Source organism: Anarrhichthys ocellatus, unplaced genomic scaffold, assembly GCF_004355925.1.
Source record: "Anarrhichthys ocellatus isolate YVR2014 unplaced genomic scaffold, GSC_Weel_1.0 scaffold11, whole genome shotgun sequence".
Lineage (NCBI taxonomy): Eukaryota > Metazoa > Chordata > Actinopteri > Perciformes > Anarhichadidae > Anarrhichthys > Anarrhichthys ocellatus.
This window is the reverse complement of record NW_022280041.1, coordinates 7,017,758-7,040,568: the sequence shown is the minus strand read 5'-3', so window position 1 is coordinate 7,040,568 and position 22,811 is coordinate 7,017,758. Positions and strand designations below refer to the sequence as shown.

Sequence of the window (22,811 nt, the reverse complement as noted above, 5' to 3'; positions counted from 1 at the left end):
CCAATCAACAAAGTGCATTGTTGGAATCATCCGCAGCCAAACATGATTCAGGGTCCCAGCAAGTGCAGGATGTGGTCAGAGTGCGAGTGAATATTCCATGGTGATGATTCATTAGAAAGAAGCCAATTGAGCATAATTATCGGTCTTCAACAACACAATATATATGAATTTTCAGTAATACTGTGGATCATAAACAAGTCAGCAGTCATTTTTACAAATGACTCAGGAGCTATACATTTGAAGTTATACATTATTATATATGCTGTCATCATTAAATAGACTTTTTCACATTCCTGATTCATTACATCCTGTGTCATCTTTTTAAAGAACAAAGACATGGTATGCAATGAACGTACAATCCACAGGTTATTGTGTCTGTATGATTACCTGGTCCAAAATTACCCAAGATTATGCACATATCATATCAACTCACCGTTTTACCCTTGAAAATATATGCCCAACCAGTGCCAATTTGCTATAATGTTTGACATATGAGCTTCATCACTGTGGAGATATGGAAATCATTTTTGCCAGAACTAAGCATTTTAATGACGGCCACTAATATCATTCATATCTGCACAATTTCCAGTCCACTGGCTGAATATTCTCATATCCGGTGGGACTGCGAACGCCACTTTTTCTTCCCAAAGAGGCAACAGCAATATTGCATGTCTTTTGAGTATATGCAAAGCATATCCCATTTTCCTTCAACAGCGCTCAGTCAGAGCAGCCATGGCAAATATCATTAAATGCCCTGCTAACACCCTACCCCCTCCACACGCTCACACATATACATACACAAACAAACAGACGCACAAAACCACCTCCCCCCCTTATTTTGCTTCCTGGCTATCACTCAGTGGCAGTGCGCGAGGGAAAGGGAGTGCATTGATCTGCCAAAGTGAGCAGCCATTTCACAGGGCGAGTCAGCGCGGCGCTCCTGTCCCTGAATGGGAATTGCTCATTTCACCTGGTCGCCTTGCCTTTAGCAGACTAGTGGAGGAGCCGTGCCAGAGAGGGACAGAGGGAAGGGAGGGAGAGCGTGAGTCGGGGCGCCCCGTTCAGGGCTTGGCAGGCGGCAGATAAGAGCTCCTCATGCTGCTCCTGCATGCACTTACCACTGCTGCTGGAGCTCAGCCTCTTTCTCTCTGACTGTCTCTCACACACACACACCCACACACACACATACGCATAGCTTTTCTCCACACATGTGAGGAACTAATAATAACTTTGCCGTTCTGGTGAGTCAGCCTTCTTTCCTCAGGCAAGGATAAAAGTAAAACATGGCGCCTTTATTGAGTCTGAAATCACTAACTGTGGAATTCCCAGAACAGGGCTTTAGCTCAGCCTGTATTCCATTCACTGCCAAGATGCCATGTGTCCACAAGATCTAATATTGTGTCCCAAGCAGTTGCTGATGGACCTGATAAACAAGCCAGTAACTATTTATGACCTTTATATGGACAACATACAATATGTAATTCTGAGGATCAAAAGAGTCGTGGCTAACTTTCCCCATCTGCATTTTAATATGGACGATGTGTTTTTACATTAATCAATGCGGTGACAAATTTAAATGTTCAACGTGTTTCAAAATAATGTGACGTTGCCAATTGTATGCTTTATTTCCGACATCAGATATTTCACATACCAGCCTTGTCTTTTTGCATTTAACTTTATATACTTTATATTACTAATTTGCTATGAGTGCTGCATTTGTGCACTGCATGCAACGTTAGACTTGCATTCCAAAATATGCATGTACATTGAATGCTTTTCATGTTCAGCATGACAATGGCATTGAATATATTTGTGTTTGTGGTTACTCGCAGAATTGAAAAACACAAGCTCCATTGTATTGAGGCAGAGATGGAAAAGACGGATATCGCAAAACCTCATCATAAAAAAATCCCCTTGGCCTGATAGCAGAATTAAGGGAAACTATGTGGGGGTTATCTTGTTGTAACTTGGATGAACCAACCATCATTTGTCATAATTGCTTCAGACGTTTTATTCTCAACACATGTTGAGATTTATGCGGTTTTGTCGACATATCATGTCAACTAAATCTGTCTCTGCCAAACTTAACTTGCATATAGGTGGAGCCTTCAGCCCTCCAGTATCTGGCTCACCTCTCCACCAGTGACCCCCTACCCCTCCACCTCCCCATCCTTCAAGTGTCCGAAACACATTCCATCCAGCCACTCCATTCCCCTACTTCATCCTTCACATGTTCTCAAATTTATTTCTCCCTATCTCTCTACCCTGGTCAGCCCACTTCACTCCCTCCCTCCATCTAGCCTATCTCTCTGCTGCTCTCCTTGCTCAGTGACAGTCTCATCACACTCTATCAATCAGGCTTGTGAGGCCTGGGCGCAGTGCAGCACAGCATCGCACAGTCCTAGTCTGGTCCCATCAGTGCCAGTCAGTCTCCCTCACTCTCTCAGTCACTTTAAAAAGGTTTAGGTTGCCAGATATAGTCTGTTTCCCCCGCCCCATCGCAGGACAGGAGATGGGAGGGATTGAGCTGGAGTCGAGATTCAGTTTAGCACTTGATTTGATATCACTTGATATCTGTGACTACGACTCTGTCCTGTCTCCAAACTTCTTTTAACAAAGAAGGATTATTTGGATCCACGATCAGCTGTAACCTTTGGCTTTAAAATGTGCAGGCATAAAAGATAATAACGCACCATGTGGGCGCCCTTGATTCGTCGAATTGGGAAATGAAGCAAAACAGAGGTCAGAACATTCTTGTACGACACTCATCAGCTATTCTTTTCAGTCTCTTACCTGCCGCAGGCCTCATCCTGTGGTTGACGTCTCAGGAAAGAGAACTGCATAAATGAGAGAGACAGAGAGGAGAACAGGATAGGGATGAATAGCTTCATCAGCCTGTCTATGGAGTAAGGATCAGACATTTACATGTATTACAAACGGCAAGGAACGGAACGCTTGATAAAAACAAAGCACCAATGAAGTTTACTGTACAATATTTGGCGTAAAACTCTTATTTTTGTGTTCATTTTAATTAGCTAATTACTCCGCACCATTATTGGACATACATAATATATAGTAAAGACATACAGGATACTTGTTTCCCAACCAAATTTCATTTGAAGGAACAGAAAATTGCGTGTGCGGCAGAGAATGACTTCACAACAGTTATCGATTGGCTTCGTGAATTATAATGAAAACAAGTGTAATTACATTTTCCTTTAAGTAGCACAACAAATTAGGCTTGTGAGTTATTCTGGAAGCGAAAGAGGAGGAAAAAAAAAAGTCTTGCATTTAATGTGCTGGGATTTTCTCGGGCTATTTTCCTGCTAAATGCATTAGCAGATGCTGCTGTGCCCATACAAGCCTGTGGTCTAATATTCGTGTAAACGATTAGCTACTTATTTAACCAACAGAGTGAAATGTGCTTTGGGTGGTTACAACAAAAAATGAGTTGGGGATAAACATTTTTTTTTTTTAGCTTCAGTGCGCGAGCTTTAATTTTGACTCATTATCTTTCAAATATTATTGTCGGGCTTCATGGCAGTCAAATGAATATTAGCAGTTCTGATTATGAAAGTCATGAATACAGTAGTCTGTCTGCCAAACACTTCTCATTTGTGCTAATTCATTGTCAATTTCCTGTGTGTGTGTGTGTGTCTGCTTTTTATGTAAAAGCAGAAAGCAAACAAGCCAACTGGATATTTAGTCGCATTAAAAGGTCTTCGTGGAAACGCATTTTTATTATTTTGAGTTTTAGACTCCTATCGTGTAAGTGACAGGGAAACATAATTATCCAGGTGAGCAATCTTCAATCTGACTTCATCAGCGGTGTTTTTGCTAAGTTCCTTGTTATCGGCTTTCTCTCCATACACCCTGTTCATGCTAATGAATCCACAAATTAAATTGTAGAACAGAGGAATATTAGGGCGCCTGCCGTCATGATGTGGCGAGGAATACTCAATTAGGCTGGATTTGCCCCCCGTAATTATTACATTATAGCTAAGATAAGTGTTCAATGGCAACACAAGCTTTGATGGACTCCATTCTGCAACAAAGGCAACGGGTGAGCAAAGACGAAATGCCAGAACAGAAGAGCAAAGGGGTTAAAAAAAAAAAAAAAAAAGCAAGTGAGAAAGGGACAAGAAAGCTATCGCACGGGAGCTCCTGTCTGCAGAAGCCATATTTCATTACACAGCACCAAAGCTTAGGAGGCAATCAAGCATATTTAGCCATCCTCGTCTCCCCCCCCCCCAAAGCAATTATTACTCCCCAGTTTTTTACTGTGCTTTGCCATGAGGAAAATGAACCGCAGTACTTATCAGCTCAATGCATACACAAGTGACTGGGGTAGAGGACATATGCATGTGTGTATGCGTGTGTGTGTGTGTGTGTGTGTGACAGCAAGGGCATGCTTGAACGCTTTGTTTATGTTTTGGGGAGGTGTTGGAGGGGAGGGTGGTGGTGAGCTGACCACTAGTGAGCAATAGGTTACCTTTCTCATTCCCATTAGCTCGGTGACATCAGCACATTTAGGGGCAGCAGGCGGAGCGAGTGGAGATACAGAGATAACCATAAACATGTCACCAAAAATGCATTGTTATTTGCATTCATATTGGAAAGAGCCAAATTGATGTGGGGTCAAACAGGGAAGGTGAGGGTTTATGACCTGTGCATAGCTCTGCTGTCAGCCGCTCTGATCTATCGGACCGGCCAGCCTTGTCAGGCTTTACGCCTGATTATATTATCATGGCTGACAATCAATGCGAATGAATGATCGCTCATCCGCAAAGGGGAGTCGAATGAATAAAGCAGAATACAAACGGGACATTCTTTAGGAATCTAGTGAACGGGATTGCATCTCCCGACTCGGAGTGATCTGGTTAAGTGATGCTTTGCAATGGCATTAGCAACAAAAAGACACTTTCAAAATACTTTGGCTGTCTCTCGCTCTCTTGTTCAGTCTGTGTGTTTTTTGACAAATAATCTAGCAGTAATAGAGTGAAGCGGCAGAACTGTGAAATACAAAAAACAAACATACTTCACTATTCTCTGGGTTTTGAGCAGCTAATGTGCCCTCATTTGGGTGCCACAGCCGCCAACTGCTGCATTAGTCCCCATCTGGGGACTTGTGTTTTGGTGAAAGTGCTTCTCCATTTGTGAGACTCTCCAGTTCTGGGCATCCTCCCCAAGCCCATAACTCAACGTCCCTCTATCACTCCCATGCGACTGGCTGTCATAATCATCAGCATTATGCTACCTCAATGGGCCTGATTTACAAGTCTGGACATGGCACCAGCTCTGCGCAAATGGGTAAACATGAGGCTGTTTGCTCCCGACAGAACCTATTTCTCCTTACTGCATTTAATGGGTAGGAGAACAGAAAAGTAGCTTTTATGAACTATTGTTTACAAGACAAACGTGTCTTTGATTTTAAAATGAAATAGTGACTGAAATATACAAGATGGTCAAAGAAAATATTAAAACTTTTTTTTAATACAGTCCCTTAATTTTGTAATATATCTAAAATATAATAAGTACTCTATGTATGTAGTTGAAATTTAAAAAAAGTAATGTATGAAATGTCAATGAAACATGATCACATTTTATGTATGTGTGTATATAGTATATAGTATATATATATATATATATATATATACTGTATATATATTTAATCTGCATGATATGCAGTGTCTAGACAGTCTCACATTGCCTTAGATATTGAAAAATGCTGTCTTAATAAATGTATTTGGACATTGATCATGCTTTTCTCACCTTGAGGCAGCAGCTGGTCCTTCCCTTAACCCTCTCACTCATTCCATAATATTATATTAGCCCACATTCATCCACATATTGCGCGCCTGCTAAGTGATAGGCCACATAAATCAATTTTTATATACGCACAAAATAACTGTTATATGCGGCTTCCAAAGCGCCTGCTGATAGCTGCCATTTCTTATCACTCCAGTTGAATATAGCGCCGTTATGAAGGCACTTTCGCTTGCTGTTTAAATGGAAGAGACTGAGAGAGAGGGAATGCATATTTGTTCAAATTACTTAAGCTGCCTACAAAGCTCTCTGTAAAGCTGCATGGTTATGAAAATCCACTGAAAAGAGAAGGGAATCTTGATGACAGAGAATCACCTATATGCCTGTGGATTTTTCTCATTATGCTGTGTGCAGACACTGTGATTCCCTGGCTCATGTATTGTGTTTTATACTTACAATGAACTCATGCTGGTAAATATAACCAGGAAGCCCAAAGAACAACAACATGCAGCTTTCTTTCAGGAGAGGTACTAATATCAGTCAAGCAACATCCAGATTCTTCCTGCAATCACTCAGTGATAGACTCTGTCCCTCCCAGCTTTTACCAACACGGTGAGAGTAGAGCTGCCATCTGTGGAATTCATTTGAAACACCTAATGCATATGCTAATCAGCCATGTATGTTTTTCCTCTTGTTGAGTTGTGGGCTCAATCCTAACATTTGCGAGGATCCCGTGGTTAATGAACTAAGCTGAAATGAGCTCTCATAGCTGTGAGGTGAAATCACTGGAAACACCGAGCCCATGTCCTCCATCTCTTTTGCTCATAAGGTTCCAGCAAGGGGAGGATTTGATTTTTCTCCAAATGGCATCAAGCATGGCTGTAATGATAGTAGGAGAGCCCATCGGCGGACAGTGTGATGTCGTGAGAGCATTTGATAGGCAACAGCACAGCAGGAGGAAGAAGAGAGGAAGTGGCATTCAAGACTACAGAGCCAAGAGACACTTTCTCTTTCACTCTCTTGCTCCCAACTGCTCCCAGTGCCAGAGACACGGGCCGCTGCACAGACAGATGGCGTGGAGGGGTGTGTGCGGGGTGTGTGTGTGTGTGTGTGCGCACGCAAGTGGTGGGTGGTGACGCCATTCGGCTTTGTGCAAGAGTGAGCGATGGAGTGCGAGAGATATAAGGGGAGAAAATGAAGGAGGGAAAAGCACTGCAGAGGTGTGTGTGTGTGAGCGGTGACTATCTCATGCAGGCATTAATCCACATGCATTTTTTTTATTTTTTTTAATTCCACATCCAAATAGCTTGCGTACTTCATTACAGCAGCAATAAATGTGCCGTTGTGCCGTCACTTTGCTGTCGCCTGTCATACTGTGCAGAGTAGACATTGCAAGTAAGGGACCTCTCCTGATGACTGGAGGCACACCTACTCAGAGCTGTGAGGAGGAGGATTCCGTATCGACAGACTGCCATCTGCTGGATTTTACGATAATTTCAATACATACTATTTTATTATCATGATTCTTCTTGAATACAGTATATTAATACATGTATTTATATGCACATATAAAGCTTCACAGGCAGAAAGCAATGAGTGTTTTAATTCTCATTCATGTTTGGTCTGATGGACACCTTTAAAGTTAAAATGAGTATTTCTCTTTTTTTAGTAGTCTTGTTCTAGAAATGTACCTGCCCATAAGAGAGTGATTAAAATCCACAGCATTGTTTACTTGAATATTTAGTAAGTTGAATTTGCAATTGAAGAGATGTAGATAACACCAAGTAAGCTAAAAGCACTGCAACCTGTATTTACTTTAAAGAATAATCCTATAAAAGTTAATTTAGTTTGTTGTAAAAAATCAAACCAGAGGCCAGTGATAAAGACACATTTGTATTTAATACCACATGTAAATCTATATCGCTATGGCAAATAAAAGCAAATGGAAGCCAATCACTTTAATGATGGGAGGTAAACTGCCTCAGACGGAGTCCCTTTGAGGGCAAACGGTGATGCACAGCACCATCTTGTGGTTGTAATACACTGGATACAGGTTGACACAACACCCTCATTTGACTGAAAAATAGCCAAAAGTATAAATCTGATTATTATTATATATCCAGGATGTGAATGGACAGTTTAAACAGCTGAAGGTTTGTCTCTGAAGGAAATGTAGCATTTCTCTTTCATTCCTTTTGGGGATTGTGATCATTTACAGAGGTTTTACTTGAGTGGATAATAACACTTGATTTTTCCCATGTGGACGTTTACCACATATATTTGCTACACCATGAGGAACAGTGTAACTAATCACATCCATAAGCTATTGTTAATGCTGTCCGTATGCACATGTGCCAGTGTTTATGTGCTTGACAGCGAGATCTTGTAATGCATTTCAAAAGGCACCCAGAAGCATTAACTGTCACGCGACTAATGAGCAGCCCGTGAGCAGTTAACGGCCATGAAATATGCACCGCACTTAAACGCCTCATCCATAGTGCCTTGAGTTAAATCCATGCATTTCATTAAACACACACACGGTGGCTCGGCTCTGCTGCTTTGCAGAGGAAATGCAATGTCTCTGCTCGCGTCCTAATAATCACAATAGCAGCTGTAATGTCAGAGAATTAGCACATTTGTTACAACAAATTAGGGAAGGTTATGGATTCGGTCCCGCAGCTTATCCTCTGAACTGAGCGTGCTGATTCACAGAGCACACGTTGCAGAAGTACGGACTGTATTCAAGGAAGTCATTTGGAGGTTATCATCAGTTGTCACTAATCATTTAATATTGTCTATTTTTTTGTATATTCCTGATCTACTATGGTCAGTACTTCAAACTCTAATCCTGTCTGTTTGTGGCTTAGTAAAGATTCTCCCTGGGAAAGCGCTGGCTGCTTATCTGACATGAAACAGATTTGATCCGTTTGCCAGCGCATATCTGTCTTTTTTCAGACAGGCGGTTTTCAAAAGAAATATGTCAGCAGTCTGGGGATTATGCTTTTTTTTTTTTTTTTTTTGCTAATCACCAAAGGACCCAACCTGCCCGACATTTCTTTGGTTCAACAATGCAGAGCACAGAGCAAAAGTCCTTTCCCATTTAGATGCTTATTTTTGATCTTCCTTTATTCTCGCCGTGTCGGCACAATCAGATGTATTAACCATTAACTTCACACTCCGCTGAGTTACATGATTATCTCGTGCAATTGAAAAGTGATTTAGCAGAAAAAATAAAGCCGAAGATGGACTCATTTCACAACCCGTGTTCTACTGGTGTTGAGCGAACAGACTCATCCCCATTCATGCAGATATGCTCTCCTAAGAGTGAGCACGAGGAGCTGGCCCTCTTTACTCTGTGGGGGGATAAACCGTCTATCAAAGCATCCTAAAGGTGAGTATTCGGTAAACAGTTCCCCTCTCAGTCCCAACTCCCGACAGCACAGAACACACACAGAACACACACTGCGCTGCATGTGTTCATGGAGTAAATGTGAAAAAAAATCATTTGTAATATAGTATACTGTACTGGATTCTATATGCCGTAATATGCATTTTAAGAGGACTTTTATGCCCTGACTCAGGCCTCACAGGCAATTCTTACTCCTGTGTGTGTGTGTGTGTGTGTGTTTGATAACCGGCTGATGTTGAGAGCGCTCAAGTGTAAGCACACAACATGTGGGATGAGCGTGATGGATTCCTAGTATCGTTGGTAGTTATTTGTGGCGTGCCTATAACCACAATTCCCCAGCCACAGCTTATTGCAGGGTGAAGCTGAACGAGATATATTCTGAGGCTGGCATAAAGCCACTGGACTTTGTAATAATTCATTGGCTAAAAAGCCCTGCATGTACTCACCGTGCAATATTTATACCCCGCTGAATGTGTTTTCCTCAGCTACATCATCGCACAGGCCCCGGGCAGGGATTTTCTCCTCCGAGAACAGATTTGAGTGTTTCAGGCCCGAGTTAAATCTGGAAAAACAATCCTCTGAATTTCTCCCAAAATCACATTTTAGAATGATGTACTGTATGTGGCCCCTGAGCCAATGCTCCTCTTTTAAAACTTCGCAACACATTACATCGCAAAAAACTTCTCAATGTTTTAAAAGTCTAAATCTAATCCCATGTCTAGATTTTGCACCATCTAGTGAATTCATCTGGCAGTAAAACTCCTTTGCAGAGATGATTATGAGTATATACAATCATTTGGGGACTTCTTTTCAGCAATTATTTACTCAAAGATGAACATCAAGTCACACCGTCAGTGAGCGTGTTTTGTGTCTGTCCCTGTTTTAGCTTGTCCTGATATTCCCTCTTACTCTGCAGTACCTCGTCCGATCAATCGGAACTCTCAGGAGAGTTTTTGTATGTTGATTAGCCCTTTCATTTCCCATTTCTCTCTCTTTTTTTGTGTTGTTTCATTACGAATGTATTTTCTCCTTCTTAAGAGAAGCCTGACATGAAATGTAAATGCTTCAAAATGTGTTTTAGAAATGTTTTCCAAAGCGGGGGAGTGTTAATGGAAGGATTTGAAGAATAGATGTTTTTTTTGACTAAACACGTTCTTGCTAATGGTGGTGCTCTCTGAAACAGGCAAGCCATTCAGTGAAGCGCAAACTTAAAATGCAACAATGCCATGAACTGCATATGTTAGGTAATCATAAAGCACTAAAATCTTGATTATATAACCTTAAATATAAGTTGTCCGTGTCAATGTTGGATAAGTTTTGTCTGTGAAAGACAAGACCATCCTTCAGTAATAGCAGAAATGAAAGTTAAAAGATTAAATATATTATTATGTTTTTAAAATCCTTACAAAAGGGGTCAAAGTTGAGTTTGTGAAATTGTATTCATATTTATATCTATATTTATTAAGAACGTGGTAGCCAACAGGGCTTTTGCTTTTGGGCCTCCTCTAAAATGTCCGTGCTTCTTAAAACGACATTAACAAACTATGCTGATAACAAACAACCATGTACTTTCTTGTCATCAGATTCAAACAGTGGCATACTGTATGTTATGATACAACATGTTTTATTCATTTTTTTGCACAAGACAAGTATTGTGTCCCCACCCACATAGACAAAAGTGGTTTGAACTCTCTCTAGACCGTTAACTCATTTAAAGTAAATTATAAGAAATCTTCAAGTAAAATGCATCCTGATGGCAATCAAGCATTGCTCTTTTTAACCCATTCACAAAATCAAAAGCTACAACTCCAGCCTTTGGTCTTAAAAGGACTCTGCCACACCGTCCTGTGGTTTTTCAATGAAAATGCTGTTCCAATTTATTCTAAAAGCCGCTTTTCTCATATTAGAAGCTTAAAGTGAAGAGAAAATGCTTCTGCTTATTTTGCAATTACGCTCTTTTTTTTCCCCCCAGGAATTAATGAGATTAAGTCATAACTAAATAAGCTACCACAAATGTTAAGCTCAACGCTAAAAACCTTTTCTGAGGAAAACGGCATCCCTTTTTTTGGACTGTGTGAATTTAAAAGAATACAACTCACCAAAAATCGAGGCTCCTCTGTTGTGTTCATGCAGGTGCCACCATGCTGCCCGATGCTGCCGTTTTTTCCCTCGCCGACTCACGACTGAAAAGAATGCCCCCTTTGCCCCCACCTAGGTGATGAGAAAGAATCAGTGAGATGAGCTTTATCTCAAACAATTGGATATGAAAAATATGACACAAAGCTTCCTTGAAAAATACATTCGTTAGGAAAACAAACTGAGAAGACTGAAAGATAGCCAAATGAGCTTCTACTATTCTGTAGATAACGGCATCAAAATCAACTAGCATCAACACACTGCTCACTGCCTCAGAGGCTTAGTCCTTCATTTGAAAGCAAAGTAAATCAGTGGATGAAATTCATTTCTAATATTAGCATCTTTTCCATGGCCTATTTTCAACAATTCCCTTATTTATTTATTGTTGCAGAGAGCACTCAAAATAATACCTATGGCAGAAAGCACAAACAAATATGTCAGATTAGATGTGTTCATTTTGTCTTTTTTTCCCCCCTCTTCTTTTTTATGGTGGTGCATTGTGTCTCTCAAGCAACTCGTTTGCGTGTTTGTTTTACACTCTCTTTTAATATTGCACACAATATGACAAAAGACCAAAGCTCTAAAATGTAGAGTAAGTCATCACTAGCGCACTTCAGCTTCACCCATTTTCTTACTGCTGTCGTTTGGAAAATATGTCAGTAGTTCTAAAGATGCTCTGACAGCCAAGGATGTTCGCCGTATGAATTCACTTTAAGTCTGAACATGCTGACACCATAACTATCTCTTGTTCACTTCTGCAGACTCGTGTTTGCAACAAAAAAAAGAAGGTGCAATATTGCGGTGCTACCCTGAGGTGAGGTCCAAGCTCAAAATAATCATCCAAGGTCAGTCTAACAGACTGCACTTTGTATCATGGTGGCATCCCCTTCGAGTCATTAGAAAAATATATCCTCAACGTTTCCTACTCATGAGGCCATATTTGCATAGAATTAACCTCTCAAAAGACATATTAAAGACAGGCCTTAAATCTGACGTGCCTTTGGAATAGCTTATGCACATTTGCATAACGTTTGCCTCCTGCGCAGGTGATAAAGCAGCATTAAGCCTGGATTACTGTATTTGATTTAGTGAGTGTGCGCGCTTCTGTATGTGTATGTGTGTGTGTGTACACAATGAATATATACTTTATACTGTGTACCTGAATATGTGCAAACCGGAATCTGTTTTAGCTGTTGTGGCATGCCTCCCATATAGCCAGCAGGGTCAAAGAGAATGGTGTGCTATGCCTGACTGCCATGTTACTCATGTGACCTCATGAAGGTACAAGTCCCTTCAAGCGGTATAATAAATCATCGCAGCCGGGGCTGGCCCACAACACCTGCTTCGGTGCACGCTCACACGCGGACACCCGCTTTTTGATAACCAATAACACCATATATCAAAATAATGAAGTACAGTATGGAGACACAATATCGGGTCCCGTGACCCTTCGAGGTAGCAGGGTGGACCAGTAGTCAGTGAGGTCATACCACAATGGAGAGCTTCTCTCTTAACCCCGTGGATGTGTATACACACTGAAGTATCATTTAGCACATGGAACTGTTAGTCTGACAAAGAAACGCTTAAGAAAACCCCATTCCTCTGAAGTAAATTGTTCTACTCGCAACAGACCGCACACCTGGCAACATCTATGCCTCAAAACAGAGGACAGATTGAAGGGAAATCTATCCCTGAGGGTTGATTAAGAATACTCTTCATACAATATAAAGCTATCCTAACTCTGAGAGCCATAATTCAACACAGCAGAAATGCACTACGGTTTGTGGCACTTAATCTTGTTCCCAATTATAAATGGCCTTTGCTGTAAAGAGACAGCATTTTTCACCGTTAACAGGTCACTTCTCATTTATTGTAAGCAGTTTTAGGTAGAAGTAGACTTTGGAAAGTTTTTGGCTGCTGGACTCGTTGCTATTCTAAACGGGGTCACCTGCTACTGCTGTGAATTCTGCTTGATGTAACAGCTCCATCTGAGCGGTGTAGGGCACCTGCGTACCTACCGTTCTCTGCAAAATGCACGACAATGTCATTTAACAAGTGTCTTTACGACTTCTCCTCTGAGAAGAAACACCAGATTAAATTTAAATTCAACACCCTAATGGTTGTTAAACAGGACATTCAAATGGCCTCCAGCAGACTATGTGATAGTGACAATTTTGCCGCTGTCATTAACGATACTTCAGGCGCAAAGTTATTCTAACTCACTTGTCTGTACTTAACTGTTTCCGTCTTTCCTTCCCACTGAAGCTACATTTGTTGCTGTCATCTTTAATCTAAATCACTTTGCCACCTGAGCCTCCAACACATTTTTTTGCAAATGTTCTCAGTAATTGCCACAAGGGACAAGAGGGCATCATATGGATGAAATGCTGTGAATAAAAAGTGCCATTTTGCCTCCTGGCGTTTACACTCACCTATTTAACACACTCGGGAATATATGTTAAGGCTGCCGGTAAAAAAATAAGAGATACACGGAAAGCAGAGTCCCAATAACGAGACACTGGGCTGGAACAGCCCTGCCATAATTTGATCTCAAAATAGCAGGTGCATTTGATACAGTACATTGGGAATCCTATGGACATGTAGAATGTAATGTGTTGACTTATGCGTGCCAGGGAACGGCAACTTACAGCAACACAAACACTCCAATTATCAGCTGCACTCGAAAGTCCTTCAGGGGAATCCACAGCGCTGCTCATTGATCTGAAAACCAGCACTGTGATAAAGGGTAACTCTGGTTCCAGAGGACATCAACTGTAATTCTAATGATCCCAACGTGAACACCATTATGATGATGAGTAGAAGCCATACTGATTTGTTGTAAGTGTAGTTGTGAGTGCAGTGCAAAGTGACACTTTATTTGTGACGATCCAGTAAAAGGCGTTCTAGTGACGATATTATTTCGATAAATGATTCGGTGTGTTTACGTTTACGTCACACGCTGTAACTCTCTTATTGCGGTTGTAGCCGCTTTGTGTTTGCATGTGTGCTTAGGCCTCCGCGGAGTGCTTAAAGCACTTGACAGTCGTCTAAATGCAGTGAAAAATTGGAATGGGTGTCTCATCCACGCAGTCCCCTTGTGGAAACGGATCTCTTGTAAAAACAGTCGAGCAGCAGCAGTAGAGATTCCTGTATTCCTCCAGAGGGCACCATTAGCATGCTTTATGTGTGTCACTATGCTGTACAGAGCAATGCCAGTGATATTTCAAGCAGTTTAGTCCAGTACAGTGGTCAAACAACAACTCGTGCAGTAGGCATACTGTGGATATGTAAATATCTGTGAGGAGATTGATGGTCAGTTTTTTTAAAAATGCGATTATAAAAAGACAATTGACTGCATAATACTGTTAACATAGGGAGTGAAAAGGGCATTTTCTGTTGTACAATTTGTAGAAATATCGAGTCTGGTTCAAAAAGAGGAAATCAAACTTAACTTGTTTGCCAAGCTTGAGATTTATTTCCTATCAAAAAATAAAAGCCAGGCAGTCAAGCCAAACTAATTTCCAGTGACTGGACTTATTTCATAAACAGATCATGTGTTCTTTTCATACATTCGTCTATACTAACAACGTTTAGTTGTTTGACCCTTAATTTGATTTAAATGGGTTGACAATATTATCTTGTTGATTTCTTTCTGTGGCTGCATTGACATTTGAACATTGAAAACTGGATTTCCAATGGTGATTGTCATAGATGGAGTACTTTATTGAATAATACAATTTCAAGAAAGGTTTTTTTTTTTTGTCTTACCCGTTTGGAATAATGATTTGCGATTGCTGCCTCGGACCAGAGTGATGAAAGAAGAGAACTCCTCAGAATCTCCCTGGAGGGAAAGAGAAACAGAGAGGTCAGGGGGCCGTCATGCTGGAGTGTATTGTATGTTTGTCCATTCACAACCAAACAATTGGATCATTGCACTGTAGAGTTGCGTACTTAATCACATGTTGAGATGTATGGAGACGAACATACCCTGTGACCACTATGCATTGCTGTGTTATCAGCATCGCCCCATTAGGTTTTGCCTCATGTGCTTTAAAGGAGGTGATTCTCCGTTGTGCATAATGAGAGCTGCTAAAAATAGACCCCCGCATGAGCGCTGACAGTGTCTCCACCACATACTAAAGACAGGATGTTTGGATATGTCTGCTTCTAAGTAATCATTTCTGACAGTGACTCCCTCTCATGCCCCCTTAGTTATGTGCAAGAAAGCATGAATATGCGCTTGACATACACACACTTATACACGTACACGCCGAGTGTGAACCATACAGTGCTCATACATGGAACCTAAATTGATTTAGTCAACGGATGGGTTCAGATTAATGACTGAAATATAATAAGGTGGCAAGGGACCCTAAATGATGTCCAAGGAGCACAGAGGTTCTCCTCATTCTCGAAAAACACACAGACAAGCTTTGACAAACACACACACATCAATATTAACGCTCCCCCATGTTTGCCTCATGAATTTCCAAGAACAGAGCGAGGCTCCCTTAACGGAAAAGGAGCACATACTTACATTTATTTTGGACTATAGCCTCAAACGTCACAGCGGCGCCAGTGATCGACGGATCTCCGCCTGTGTTTGTCTTGCATGACAATAACACTGATAATTGGATGTTGGACACCATTGCACACACTCCGTCTCCCATCGGCTGCCTCCATGCAGTATTTCTGCATCTTCAAAGCACTACTAATGTTTTTTTTTTGCATCTGTAATCCCACTTCACCCTTTTCTCTACTTCGCCTACGCACTTGATATGCAAAAACACATGTTTACTTTCGAGATCAAAGTTTCTTTCTCCCTCCCCTTCTTCATTCTCCCTATCTAAAAATGGACTTCTTTCATTATGCAAGCCAACAAAGAGCAGCGTCTGCTCACGCAGCCCATTCCAAGCATACTGATTAATTAGCTTGTATAATTAGCTCAATGATTTAGAGAAACACGGCCATGGCCACCCAAGAAGCTATGCTAATGGACCCTTTCCATAGCAATTAAAATGCCCATAACTTAACAACAGTGGATTGAATGTCCAGATAACCATTGTGAAAAAAAGTGTTTGCAGTAATCGATGTGATATCATATTGGCTGGTGTTTTGTTAATAAACACTGTTGTACTTGAGATTGTGTTGCAAGTCATGTGTTTGTAGTAAATACGATTTTTCAGAAGTGCCGACACCACTGGAAGACTGAGAGCTAATGGAGTGTTTTTTTTTTTACTTTGACGATTAACTTTGATGCCGGCGACACATTCACTGCACTAAGACTTTAAATGTGATGTAAGATGCTGAAACATGTGAAATCTGCCTTCAGTGTCACAAGGAGCCAAGTTATATTCCATCCATTTGCTATGCCATTCTATGTCTTCTGACCGCTAGTTAACTCCACCTCTGTGTGAGCGCATACTGTGAAGCGCACACATTAGGACGTTCACTTGTGGACTTTGCAGATTCCATAAAATGTGAGTCAAACCAGGCAGTATCTCCGCTCTCTGACAGTAGCATCAGCATTCCCGGCTGCACTTCAGACATAAATCGGCTGTTGATGACCTTCCCATGAACAGTAACCAACAGAGACACCAGCTCCACTCATAAAACCACAAGAAAGTTGATGTGGAGGTGAAGATATTACTTATCCATGGACAACTTCTAAATAGCCAGTCAAGTGGGAGCTGTTTCAAAAAAATACAATAAATACATTTAGTTTGTTTGTGCTCTGATTGAATCCTTGGAAGATCACACCCAGTCATTAATGACTTGTAATTTACAACACACTTTGCTGCTGACCGAGCATGGGAGTCATGGCGCCATCGTGCTTGTATGGACAGCATAGGAAATGGCTTGTGGAGGGCTATTTTCATATTTATTGCTCGACCACTATAAAACCAGCCTCAGGCCTGTGACTAAAATTGGCAGTTTGATACTGTAGCAATGTCAAATAAAACCCTGTCCAGTCACAAATAGCACCTGGTATTGAATATTGAATACTTATACAAGTTGGGATAGAACTGAAGTGGTCCATTGCATACTTTTGAAGCAATAATGTGACAAAATAGAGTGTCAACCACGCAATTGCAGCCTGATCACGCACATCATACAATATTTATTATGACAATATTTCATTAAGTCTGAGTGTTATGGCGAACTGGTCGGCAAACATTCAACTATTTACACACCCTGCCGACTCCAAGAAACATCAGCATTGATTCAGAGTCGTCTTTCTGAGCATCCCGGTGCATGAGAATCTAATCTTCCAAATCATTTTATTCCAGTTTTGGCCTCACCAACTCTTCAGCTGCCAAATGTCCACACTCTAAGACGCTAAAAGACTCTGTAGAGCAGAAGGAAGCTGGAGAGTCAGATTCTAATTTGCTGTGGGTTCCTCCCTACAAGGGACACCTTTCAGAACACTCTGCAGTCATTAGACAGATTGCTCACATACACATATATATTGAGCAGCTTTGACACCAATTGTTAGACAGTTGCTTGATTAAAGTTTGAGTCAAAAGAGGAGGAAAAGACTTCAGCACTGACACAGCGTGGCATTTTAATAACAGCGAGGATCCCATCTGTTAAATCATTTCCAGGAACATGAGGGAAGAGGTGGAACAAAACTCTTCAGACAGCAACTCTTACATCACGCAGTAGCTAAGTACAGATCGGCTGCTAGCCTGCTACTTGTTTCAAGTGTTACAATTTACTGAGTAATTAAGTTACTGAAGTAATACAAAATATCAGTATCAAACAACACTACTGTAGGATTCCAAAACTGATGCCTTTTGCAAATTGTTTCAGCAGTTCCAATCGATCACCATCCCCCTGAAAGCCTCTGTAATGAATCAAAGTAAGGCAAATGTGTCGTTAGGGTTCACGGCACTCCCAAACACACTAATCGCCACACAGGGTTGATAACCAGCCAGTTTGTGTCTGCGTCTGAATGTAGCCAGCAGGTGCGATGCTTTTCGCTTGTGTGAACTGAACATCACAGTCCCGCGTTTGACACCATTGTGTCAAAAACTCTGTGCTCAGCTCGTCAGCTCTGGTGCGCTGTGCCGAAACAAGCCAGCTAAAAATGAGCACTTGGGAAGTGATATCTCTCTCTCTCTCTCTCTCTCTCTCTCTCTCTCTCTCTCTCTGTACCAACAGCTGCCTCAGTGGAAACAGGCTAGCGTCACTGTCAGACGTAGATGGAATTAGTTATATGGTGCATCATATGTCTGTTCAGAATTGGCATCATGCAGCCCAAAAAAAGATATGCTTTGGGTTGGGGGAGGTTTGGTATTTTAGACACATTTGCATAAGTTTGCAGTTGTCAGGCTGCTGTTGACGTGATATCACATTTGCCATGTGAGCTGTCTCAGTGAGAAATGTTCCCATCCAAACTCAAAGATACAAATTCGAAAAAATCCCTTTCTGCAGCGGTAGCTTTAATGTAAGACTTATGTGCATATTTTAACACTTTGTTGCTTAAACTTAACGGAATTGCTAATCCTTTATGAAACAGCCAGATTTGTATCCTCTGCATCCAAGTACTTTTGACAATTTTTAAGCCAACCAAATGTTCTCATCGATGATTGTCACAGAATGACGAATGTGGAATGTGGTGAAGAATTGGTGAGTACAGCCCTCCTTCCCTTGTCTGCAAAGCCCTCTTATCAGCAAAGTTTTGTATCATGCTGGAAACTTTCCATCATGCTGAAACTGCTCCTCCCTAAAGGCTATCATAATCTGCTCAGCGTGCATAACGTTAATCGTTCAAATATCTCATCAACACAACAGGATGAGCACGTTGTCAGTGCAAAGAGGGGAAGTGAGTGAGCTAATGTGTAGTAGGCAGCAAGTCGGAGGAGGTATACGGTGGAAAAGGCGGAAGGGCTTAAGCAGGGAAAGATGAAGACGCAGAGAGGGTAAAGGGTGAATGATAGGATGAGATGATGAAACCGAGAATGAAACTGGAAGATGCAGCGAAGGAGGACGGGAAGAGGGAAAACACATTACGGCTAAAGTGGGAGAATTACATGAAGAGAACAGAAAGGAGGGCAGCTCCTCCTAGGAAACTCTACGCCTCTCTGTTCTCTCCCCTTTTTTTCCAGTCAGCTTTAGAGAAGATGATAGCATTGATCATCTTCTGAAAAAGACCGCTTTCCCTGTCACCGTATCACCTCACGTCAATATGATGACTGGTTGAATTGCCTTAAAAGGTTTCTCACGTGCCAAGCAAAGGCAAGCTGTCGGATCGCCCTCCACATTCTTGCCTCCCTTCATTTGCTGACAAACCTGAGAATGCTTAAGTGTCTGTCATATTGATTTTCAGCCGTCTGCTGTTATAAGATCAGATTTAACGAACGAGGGGGGGGGGGGGGGGGGGGTCTACTCAAAATTGTGTTGAATTGTGACCCGTCCAAACGCAGCGGGCATATTCGCACGGATTGAGATTCCGTTGTAAATGGAAACACATGTTCATCAATCTAAATCAGATAATTCCATTACATTCATTGCCTCCCTGACAGATAGTCTATTTCTATTGTCCTGATACATTACTTCTTCAAGGCTCACACCCCCAGGTTTCCCTAAGGAGGTCCCATCTCAAATCTCTGGGAGAACAGATGAAGTAAATAGATTTTGTTCTCCAGATCGCTCACATTTCCTGCTCTATAAATCCACTTGTCGTCGCATAAATCTTTGGGAAGTTGGGGCTGCCCTGTGCCTCTGCTTATTAGCCAGCCAGGGATCAATTTATCACCTTTGAGGACAAAGAATGGAGGCGTTTGGGGATTCTCTCTATCCCTTTGATTTATGGAGTCGGAGGAGAGGCAGGGCATTTTTGGGTCATGCAAATTCTTCTCGGCACAAGTGCCTGCCCCTCCTGCCTCCTCTTTGTGCTGAATCTATTTCTATGACAATGAGAGCCAGACTGGAATCTCTAAGTAAATCGGGTGCTCGGAGCGTGAATGAGAAGTTAAGCTTGTTCAAGTAAGTGGTAATGATGGCGCTGCGTAAATGCCAGCACCATGTATCAAAGGGAATCATCCACTTTCAGTGATGGCTGAAATAAGGGGTATTGGATTCCACTGAACTTCCCTCAAACAGACTCGTATCCACAGCACAGACCTTTCACGCAGTTCAGATTCTTCACCACTAGGCCGTGCTATTGGTCCAGCAAATTCTCCCTCCGCTCTTGTGACCTATTTTTTCCATAAAAAAAAAAGAAAAAGCCGCAGGAATTGTGGCTGCCCCACCTTACCGCCGCTAAGTGGCTACCTCGTCTTGGCGGATGAACTACAGTGCCAGGCTGCTGCTCTACAACTCCTTCATTTGTAATTGTCCTCATGTAAATGATGGGCTGGCCATGGGGGCTTGTGGGAAATGTATTTCTCTCTAGTAGTAGCGGCTCCAGTGAGGTCGACAGAGTGTTGCTGGCTTTGCATAGCGGTTACAGGGCAGGTTTGAATCATTGCATCACGCATTGTTTGGTACAAGTGTGATGATATCAAGTTGAATCACACTGGATTCAAAAAAGCAGGGGATGGGAAGAGGAGGCTAAATAAAATGCACTTGTAAGTATGAACAGTCTGTAAGTTGTGTGCATGAGCCATGAGTGTGTGTTTGGACAACTGACATAGATACATGTCTTACCACACACTCAGAGTCTCTTTGTGTTTGGCAGCTTTTCTTTAGTTTTGAATTCTACAATGCCCTCTGCATCACATGCATTTAGGAATCATCCCAGACTCTTTTTGTGTTTGTATACATCTTAACTACAAGTTGTGTGCAGGCACAAGTTCACAACTCACTCGCCACTGTCTTGGCTCTCGTCCACGCTCAATCCCTCCTCATAACAAATTAACCCCCACCGGCCAGCAGATTTCTCTACCGCTTACCAGTACCGCCACATCTTTGTCATCTTCTCCCCCATCCCTCTCACTTCCTCTCCCTTTTCGAGCCTCCTTTTTTTTTTTTTTTTTTTGTGGCAGAGAGCACAAGACTCGCCGTTTGCTGAGTGGGCAGCGGAGAGCGGAGGAGGAAAGAAGAGAAATGGAAAGAAAGACGCAGAAGGAGGAGGGAGGAAGAGAATTATCTAACAGGATTAAAGGAGAACAACGGAATGGAGAGCACTTAAAATACTCATGACATGAGCCCTCTTGCAAAAAGGAGGGGATGAGTAACAATGGCTGAATCACTCTTGAGGCTCTCTCTCTCTCCACAATATGCTTTCTCTCTCCTTATTCCTCCCTCTCTCCATTACAACCTATGCCTCTCTTTCTCTCTCCTTCTATCTTCCCCTTCGGCCTCATTTTGACTTCCTGTCCATGCGATTTGATGGATCTCACAGGAGTCGTGTTAATAATGAGAGAGAGAGAGAGAGAGAGAGAGAGATAGAGAGAGAGAGTGGCTTTAATTAACCAATGGAAGAAAGGGTATTCAATTGAGATGGAATGACGAGAGCTTCCACCGGCATTGACTGTAAGCCTTGGGTAGATCTTGTTTGATAGAAGGGGAGGAGATGGATGGGGGAGGGAAATCAGGAGGGAGAACGGGTAGAGATGAGAATGAGATGATCAGGAGGTGCAAGGACGTATACCAGGTTTCAGAAGGGGATCGGGTGAGACAAAGCAAAAATGAATGATAGGCAGATTCAGTGCAAGATTAAAACAAAGAAAATCAGAGATTTGTCAAAAGGCAGAACAATCTTTAGCCTAGGGCTTTGAGAATAGAAGATGAAGTATGTCCTGTCAAGAATTGGGCTGAGAACGACTGCTTGGCCCACCTCTGTCCCAAACCAGGAAGGGAGAGATGAGATCAAATGATTTCACAGCAAGGCCAAACAAATGCCTTAGTTACCTTTACCGGTCTCTTACACACAAGTGTTTGTTTATTGAGATGTCGAAAGCAAATGGGAGCAAATAGCCTTCCCCCTCACCCCCACCAGAATCAGAAAGGTGGAACAACATGACAAATTTCCTCCAGGCGGATCGAACTTCCGGGAGAGAATAGCACTTCAAACGATCAGCGTGCCTCGCCAGCTTCCCTGCCCGTCTGACTCACGAAGATATCAGCCGGCTGGCACACACACACACACACAGACACGCTCCCTTGCACACAGGTGTGGGAGCACACAGGATTTCGCACACAAGTACATTTTAAGTACACACAAGCCCTCTTCTGCTGTACTCCTCAAACGTATACTATCCCTCACCCAAGACACAAACACTGAAGCATCCTCCACCTCTTGTTAAAATACGGCACACTTACACTTTGCTTAAAACTTTACAATCGCCTACATTTTGAGCAGATTTTTAATGCGGCAAACTAATGTGTTTACACTCTCTATAAAAAGATTCCACTTGGCGCATAATATCTGTGGATAAGGTCTCTGGAGTTGCCGTTGCCTCTCTTTTTATATATCACATAACAAACATGTGACGGCAGTGGGAGAGGGACTCTCCAGCCTTTGTAAATAGGACAACATTTGAATATTCTA

The 22,811-nt window shown here is 42.0% G+C and overlaps 1 protein-coding gene across 29 annotated transcripts in view; it reads right to left on the bottom strand.

The window, feature by feature from the left end:
* LOC116385427 (receptor-type tyrosine-protein phosphatase delta) overlaps positions 1 to 22,811 on the bottom strand; it is a 327,744-nt gene that overhangs the window by 190,231 nt on the left and 114,702 nt on the right. For all 29 annotated transcript variants that reach the window (XM_031850888.1, XM_031850897.1, XM_031850902.1 and 26 more), the window contains 3 exons: positions 15,080 to 15,152; positions 11,275 to 11,386; positions 2,794 to 2,837 (listed from right to left, as the gene is read on the bottom strand). The gene's annotated coding sequence lies outside the window, so the exon portion shown is untranslated. The remainder of the gene's footprint in view (positions 1 to 2,793; positions 2,838 to 11,274; positions 11,387 to 15,079; positions 15,153 to 22,811) is intronic.